The 8,566-nt window shown below is 36.6% G+C and overlaps 1 pseudogene; it reads right to left on the reverse strand.

The window, feature by feature from the left end:
- Positions 1 to 586: 586 nt before the first annotated feature.
- Positions 587 to 667, reverse strand: LOC140623976 (U2 spliceosomal RNA; annotated as a pseudogene).
- Positions 668 to 8,566: the final 7,899 nt, after the last annotated feature.

Consider the following 8,566-nt stretch of genomic DNA (forward strand, 5'->3'; position numbering starts at 1 on the left):
TTATTTTCTTTAAGAAAATATAATGAGTAGGGAAAGGGTTAGGGTATTGTGCGAAAGAAATAGGAGGCCTCCAACTAGGCTCTGAGTATTTCAGGCATATAGACATTGAGATAAGACAAAGACAGAGATCAGGAAAATTTAGACCACCCTATTGTAAGTAAGAGGGTTGTAATAATTACATTGTAACCACAGAAGATTAAATAACTACCAAAACTGATCAGGCCTCAGAAGAAAAGTTCGCTACAAAGATTAATCAGACCTAGCAATACATACCTATAGATCATAGATGTCACAGAAACACTCACACACAGTGTATAAGCATGTCTAGTTCTAGCCACTGACCTAATCACAGTAAGTTTCCTGGTAAAGTCCTAATAAAAGGCCAGAGATGAAAAACCCTCATTGGCAACCCCACTGGGACCTTTTCACTTCTGAGAGTTTTTGTATCTCTGCTTAATAAAACTCTATTGCTTTGCTTACTCTCCTTTACCCCAGAGATTCATTCTTCAATTCTGTGAGACAAGAGCCTCCCTCTCCTACTTCAGTAGTTGGGTTCAAACTGCATCAGGGTAGAATAGTGGGAAGCTAGGAGTCACAGATTGGAAGATAGATAAATTCACATATATTTATTCTACACTTGATCTTAGCCAAAAGGCCAAGAAGTGATCACATATATTTATGCTACATAAATAAATGATTGATGAATACATACACACATCAACACACACCCATACTCATTTTTTCAAAGTAACACAGATGAGGAATTAGCTGAGTATCTGAGGCCAAACTGACCCAAGGTAACATTTTACCATCTGGGAATGATCTTTTGATTACTAAAACTTGTATGTTTCTCTTCTAGTTTATTAAGACAGATACTGTTACCTTAAGGTTATTCTGTTAAGTCCAATAGACAGTATCATAAATAACATTTTCTAAGAAAGGAGATATGTGCTCTTTTATCAGTCTTGTCCTTTGATCAAGACTTGTATGATGTATGGTTTTTGGTTTTATTTAGCTTAATAACCCATCAAAAAGTTCCTTCTGTAGGTCTTCAAAATAATATAATGAAACTATTAAATTATGAAAACAATTAAGCTTTAACATAATCAGAAATATTTGTATTCCCACTACATTTTATAAACACTTTAAAATAATTATAATGTATATATGGACATACTTGAAATTACTTAATTTCTTTGCACATGAGCATATGACTATTACAACTGCTTAAGTCAACTAGTAGTTTTTGAAGATCTACTGACCATAGTTCTGTGATAAGCAGGAGTAATGACCTAAAAATTGTACCTTTGCTCTGAATTATTAAATTGATTTTAAAATGCCTAGATATGGCTTGGACTTTGGAAGAAACAGGTGACTATATATTCCAAGTTGGGTGAACTCAGCAATGATTTACATTTTGGAGCAATTTTCTTATCTCATCACAGAAGCACATTTTTAGTAGTACATTCTAGACAGTTATTTGTAAAAAAAGAATAAAATAAAATGATATTCCTCTGTCCTCTTTTAACCAGGTTTAGTGCTTGGAGGACAAATATAACTTCTGAATCATTCTCCTTGGAAAGTATCATTTAAGAAATTTATTTACATTTGCAGGAAAGCTTAATCGTTACTGATGTGGAATATTTGTAGAAAACCAGAGGCATACTAATAGAACTCTTTTCTATGATTATGTAGCAAAAGTGAAAATTTTTTAACGTCTAAAATAAGCTCAACACTTCTTTTTAAGAAAAATGCTTACAGTGTAAATACATGTCACTAATGAGTTGTGAATGTGTGTGCTTTGCAAAATGAGTTTAGAGGGCTCTATAGATCCATCTATAAAGAACATACAACAAGAATGATATTAAATAGTATAGAATTTTTTTTATGATTTCTGTAATTTAGAGGAAAGACAAAAAACAGTCCCTGATTTTGTGTGCTAATTAGTGCCTCTTCTATGGTAGCATAAAATACTCTAATGGTAACATTGTGGGAAATTTAGTTTTTATCAACTAAGATGATATTTGGATGGTGTCACTACAAATAGACACATTATATAGGAGGAGCAGGCCTTCCTGTTGCAGCAGCTCAATACCTATCTGCCCAGGTAGAGCTTTCTGTAGATACCTGGAATGGAATGTGGGTTTATAATCTTGTCTTTCATATTAAGGAAAGTGATTGAATGTTGTTCATTGAATTATTCTTAGGTAGGGGAGAAAGGGGAATGTCTAAAGGAAAGTAAGTTAGGGTGGAAGGATGAAAGAAGAGTAAGAAATTTCTACTGCAGGGGAAGAAATTAATTCCCATACTCTTCTAGGCTCTTGGCTGAGACCCTGGTATTATAAAGGACAGATTAATAGTGAAAAAAACAGCTGAAGTTTAACAACTTGAATACCTCCTGCATACTTGGAAGATCCTTAGGAAAAGTGAGTAACCCCCTGAAATGGTCCAAGCTACCACCTTAGATACCCATCTCCAGCTAAAGACAAAAGAAAGTTGTTGAAGGAGGCAGAGGTCAGTAATGGAAGGTTAACAGGCAAAGCACAGTAAACAAGGTTAAGGTTGTTATGTAGATTTATTTCCAGGACTTCTTCACTGATAAAAGTTTCTAGAGATTTGGTCATCCTCCTTTTTTTGGTAGCTAGAGGGAGACACCCTTAAAAAAAAAATGGAGATTTTCCTTGTAAATGTAAAAGACCCTTACAAAAGGCTCTTTTATTGTTTCTAGATCTTCTCCTGTGTCTGCTGTTTCTTAAACAGTCAGCTGAAAAAATAATATGTTAAAGAGGCATGAATGAGGATAGTATATCTTGCTCCTCTTTACTCTCCTGTCTTATTGGGGAAAGATTTGGTGACTTCTTTTTCTTTTGTTCCTCCTCAGTATTACAGTTTTGTAAGGAACGGAGTTCTGTCATCATCGGGAATGAGCTTAGAAACAGATTTTTTCCCCAGAGCATCCAGACAAGAGCTCTGCCCAAGTGACATCTTGGCTTTGCCTAGGGACAGCCGAAGCAGGGAGCTCAGCCAAGCCTGCCCAGACTTCGCACCTACAGACCCGGCTCAGAATTGATGGGTATTGATGTAAGCCAGTAAGATTGTGGTAACTTGTTACACAATAGAAAACTAATGAAGATGGATATGAGTGATATTTTCTTGCTCTGAACTTTGACAGTTGAACGTATACCTTGTTTTCTCAAATGATATTTTCCCAATTTTCACCATCCCTCACCTCAACTTGAGTACTTTGTGAGAGTCCTTGATATTTCTGAAATACTCTACCATTGGGGAAGTAAACTGATGCAGTATGCTCTCAGCAATTGTAGTAAACACTGGTTGTTTTTAAAATGCTCATGATAAACTTATAGTCTGGAAAATTGCTCTTTAACTTGATGGGGTATTTTTTATCCTTTTAGATAAGATACTAATTTGCATCCTTTTGAAACTCTTCAATTCAAATCATAAATGCTCATTATACTTCTTCATTGTGAGCATGATCAAGCCTTATGCATGCATATCTTTAGCACCTCTTGAAATGGCTACAGTCCTTTGAACAAACCAAGTACTGGAAAAAAATGAGGACTGTTTTTCCCTGCATCTTGTTTTCAAAGATGGATGCACTCTTCAATAGCAAATGCCTAACAAGCTGAACAGTTTCAAGGGCTCTGTTGATTGAAAAACATTATCAGATAGTACTTTGTGAAGCAGGCCCTTCTAAATGTGGATGCAATGTTACTTGAATGAGAACCATCCCCTAGTTAAGATGAACAAAAGACTTGCATAATAAAAACAAATCTTATTATAAAATAAAATAGTGTGTGTGTTTAATTTGAAGACTAAATGCATTCATTACCATAACAAAAATGACCTAGAAATGTCAAGGACAAAATTTCTTAGGCACTGAGAACTTTAGAAAATGATTGCTGGGAACAGTTTTTTTTTTTAATCAAATTTTTATTATCTTGAATGTAGTCATTCTGTTTGTCTCTCGTTACTTCCCCACTATTTTTTTTTTTAATTGTTAAAATGACATATCCAACTCATTGATAGTTTGTAAAGATAAAATCTGTTAAGTATTACACTTTAAGGATACTCAAGTGTTTTTAAATTAAGATATAAGGATAAAGATCTGGGTATTGAGTTGTAACATAGTTGCAGGGCTGCAATTTAAATCAGTTAAGCATAAATCAATAAAACATCCCATTGCCTTTTTTTTTTTTTTTTAAACATTTGTTAGTTCCAGCATAAGGGGGTTTGCCTCTCATAAGTAATTAGGAAATAACTGATAATTTTATCAATTTTTTTTCCTCTTTCCTAAAGGAGAAAAAAAATATAAGTAATCATAATTTAATTTTTCATTTGCTTATTTTGACAATATTTTACAACATATTTTTATGCCCATTTTACTGATGAGAACAGTAAAAGCTTATTTAGGCTATGTGAAAATTAGTAATAGGAAATCTCACTAAAATGGAGTTGTGAAGTTTCAAAAAGGAGAGCTCTCATGCCCTACAACTCATGATCAATTGCAGACCGAACATGAAGAGACAGACTTGACCTTCCAAAGACTTGGCCTTGCATTTGACCTATTATTCTACTCTTTCAGTAGAGGAAGAAATGCTTTTCTTATCCCCTAAGCAATAGCTCAGCCAATGAAAAGCCACCACATTTCTAACTCTTTTTACTCCAATGGACTTTTAGTTTTTAATAGCCTTCCCAGCTTAACTTTTTACTCCTTAAAAAGCTTATATTTTCTTTGTCCTCAGATTTGGCTACAGCTTTGCCAGAGCTAAGTCATTCCTGACAAAAATGAATACCCTAACTCTAAATCATGAGGAAATGTCAAATAAACCCGAATTGTAGGACAGTCTGCAAAACAACTAGCTTATTCCCTTCAAAAATATCAAAGTTAAAAAACAAAGAAACTTGAAGACACGTTCCAAATTAAGGAAGAATAGTCAGGACTGAAAGTTAATTAGCACATTGGGACCCACAAAATGGAGGCTGCCTCCATTGTTCATCCTACATTCCAAATCTAAATGTGCAGGCTGAGTTAGGGATAAATAAGGCTAGGCAGGGCTAGGTAGCGGGCCACAGAATCAGGCTCACAGAAATCCCCAAAATGATAAGGTATAAGGAAACTAGAGATAAAGGAGCAAGCCAGACCACCCTGCCCCAGGTGTGGGTAGGGACGGTGTCTTTTAAGGACCATCATCCATGACTGCGACAAAGAATAAGCAGACCCTGAAGAAGAAATAAGCCATTAAAGATGTTACCACCAGTCGTAACTCAAACCAAGACAGCACAAGAATCTCAAGACCTCAAGCTTCCCAGTGAGTTCTCAATAAAAGACTGCCACTACAAGACCTCAGTGGCCACCCTGTCAGGACCCCTCTCCTCTCACTTTTGAGAGCTTTCTCTATATCTCTGCTTAATAAACTTCTATCGCTTTACTCACTCTCTGTTGTCCACAAGATTCATTCTTTGACTCTAAGCTCTCCTGTATCACAGGCCTACATGTACAGGAAATACCTGTCAAGGAATCCTACCATATACTTATCACAATCTTCCAATTGTTTCAGGATTTTTCTTCACTTAGTACCTGCAGTTCTTGGTCATGCTACTTCAAAGAATGAAGAGGGAGACCAGATGAAGAATGGTGTGCAGCAAAGTTTATTGAGTGACAGTAAAGTGATAGTACAAAGCTCCCCATGAAGGAGGGGACCTGAGAGGGTTGCTGTTGGAGTTTTTAAGTCTAGCAGTTAATGAGATTGTTGGCAGGCTGTTTTAATCTGGTTAACCTTCTATGCACAGCATCCAACTAGGTTTTTGTCCACCTGCTTGTCTATCTATCAGGTGGTTGTTTACAAGGGAAAGGCTCCTTTTCAGGGAGCTTTCATGGTGGTGGACTGAAAAGGGCTCTGTTCAGGGTGGTATAAATAACAGGATGGGGTCTTTGGTAAGATCTACGACTCTCTTGGATTGAGTTCCACTTATTCTGTGCTCTGAGCTCTTCCAGCTTGTTTTTCCTATTCCTTCTGTGTGGAAAACTCTGGGGGTGTGAGAGATTCCAGATTTCCACAGAGTAGATATTGAGATGTGAGAGATTCCAGAGTTTCATGGTGAGATTTATAGGTTTCAGGAACTGTGCAAAGTCCGCCAGAAATACTAAATCTCATGGAATTAAGTCTCAATTATTTCAAGAGAAAATTATAGATACTTTTCAGTCTAAAAAACAATATAACAGTTTTGAGAAGACTCACAATGTCCAAAGGTCAGCCCACAGCTTATATAGCTAGGGGACTTGGGGGAATAATTTAAGAAAAGAAAATCAGACTGTTTTTGACAAAAGCGTATCAAAATCTGAGTAGGTCCAAGTCAGACTGAACGGCCATTAGGGTGTTTTCCACTATAAAGAAATCTTCTCATGTAAGTATTAAGAGATCTATAGCTAATAGGAATCTCAGAAGCCAAAACCACAAAATTGGTGGGCATGAGTTGATCTCTTACATACTATTCGAGTACTCATTGACTAACTGCAAGACTCCCATGTTAGGATAAATTGGTCAAAGAACAGGTTAAATTAACACTAGGTCACAAGAACATCTCTATGCAACAGGTGCACTGAAACACCATAAAACCCTGCATATATCCCTACTAGGTGTTACTTTGGCTCTGAGAGACCCAATGCTTAGCTAAAGAAGTAACGTCTTCAGGTTTCAGAGGACCTATTTATTTTTTGTCTAAGACCTGTGGTCCCAGAAGCTGTAGATACCTACAAAAATGGCAAAATCTTATAAAGACAAGTTAAAATTTCAATGGCCATTATGGGCAATGTTCCAATTACCTAAGGTCATTCATTTAAAGAAGTACACTTGAAAGCAAGGATTCTCAAGTCAACAAACAGAATAGGATACCTATTTTAAGTAGTATGTAGAAGACTCCAAACGGCCTCAAGATTCTAAAATAGAGTCACTAAAAGATTCATTGTAAAAGGCTAATGAAAGATCACACAAAAGAGGAAAAAATAAAAAAAAGACTGCAAGACTCACATGACTCCTGCTACTATCCTGTGTCTTTCTCTAGTTGACTACTCATTCTCCTAGTTTTCCATCTGAATTGCCTCCCACTCTGAAAGTCACATCAACATTGCAAGTAAAGTTGGCCAAGTTAGTAGCCTTTTATAAGAACTATAAAACCAGAACTTAAAACACATGAGCTTCTCCCATTTTGCCTTCCCAGGGGGCCATCATCAAAACACTGTTACAGAAATCAGTGTCTCAATCAAGTAGGATACTAGAAAAAAAGATGGTTTTCAAAGGTTTTGCCAAATCTTTCCACAGCCACTTGAATGCCCCCGTATCTACCATTGAAAAAGGGCCTTCCTATATGGCCCCCCTCCCAGGGTTGATGAGGCCCCAAGCGTGGGTGTTGGGGGTATTATCCAGTAAAACATTACCAGTTACTGCTTTAAACAGCAAAAGGCAAACTAAAACTAATGGAAAACATGGCCAAATTCTGGCAGATCTCAGAGCTATGATTTCTATTTTTAAATATCATTCACTCCTGAGCCTACAGATGAGATCATGGGAAAACAGGCAGAAGCCATCAAAGAGCGAAAATTCTCACTAGGGTGATGAGCTCCTCTGTGTCTCTGTAGTGCCCAGTCAAGAAAGGAACATAAAATTAAATACTAGCCCTTCATTTCCACATTTAGACTCTTCTGCATTTTGGGGTACCCATTGTTGTTGATCTTTTTTTTTTTTTTTCCCAGGGAGAAGTAGTTTTTTCATGTTTGTCTCCTTTTGTGCCCTGAGAACTTGGCTTGGTTTTCTACCCACCCGGGGCACACAGGTGGTCACATTTTTGTCTATGCAAGCAATTAAACTGTCCATTTAGGAGCCCCCAAAATATGGCCAGATAAAAATATGGGTTGCACCCCTTTGGTGCCTAGGGTCCTATGGACTATTGACAGTTCTCTCAGGTGTGGTCTTATGTCTTTTCTTGGTCAATCTTTGGAAGTAGCTTTGGATGTTAGAAAGAGTGCCTTTTGTGCCCTCTTTGGTGATGTTTCTTTCATCCATGGTGTCATTCAATACAGTCACAAATAATGGTTTGTACTTGCTAAAACATGATGAGGTATTTGAAAAGACTTTTAAAGTAGCTCTATGGTCAGAAGTTGACCAAATTGGTAGCTGTTATTCAGAACCTAATAAAAATGTTTTGTTTTAGGCTTTCTCACCTAGGCTAAATGAAACTACATACCCAAGACAAAGGCAAACATCACAAAGATAAATAATTATAAATCCAGAAGTAAGAACCTTTTGATTTCCATCTTAGTTGAAGATCTACTCCCTCATCTAAAGAAGGAAATTGCAGATAATGCAGTTAAATGAATGGGTCAGCTCTTTGATGTAATTCAGACTGTAACCCAATTCTTTTGAGGAATTTAACCTGTCCTTCTTACAAATTGCATCTTCACAAGAACAGGAAAAGTCCAACTATCTTTGATCTATCCCCAAACCTTTCCTCTCTCCTCAAAAGACTTGTAGGTATTGTAAAATTCTAG

The sequence above is a fragment of the Canis lupus genome, chromosome 2 (genome assembly GCF_048164855.1).
Source record: "Canis lupus baileyi chromosome 2, mCanLup2.hap1, whole genome shotgun sequence".
NCBI classification, from domain to species: Eukaryota; Metazoa; Chordata; class Mammalia; order Carnivora; family Canidae; genus Canis; species Canis lupus.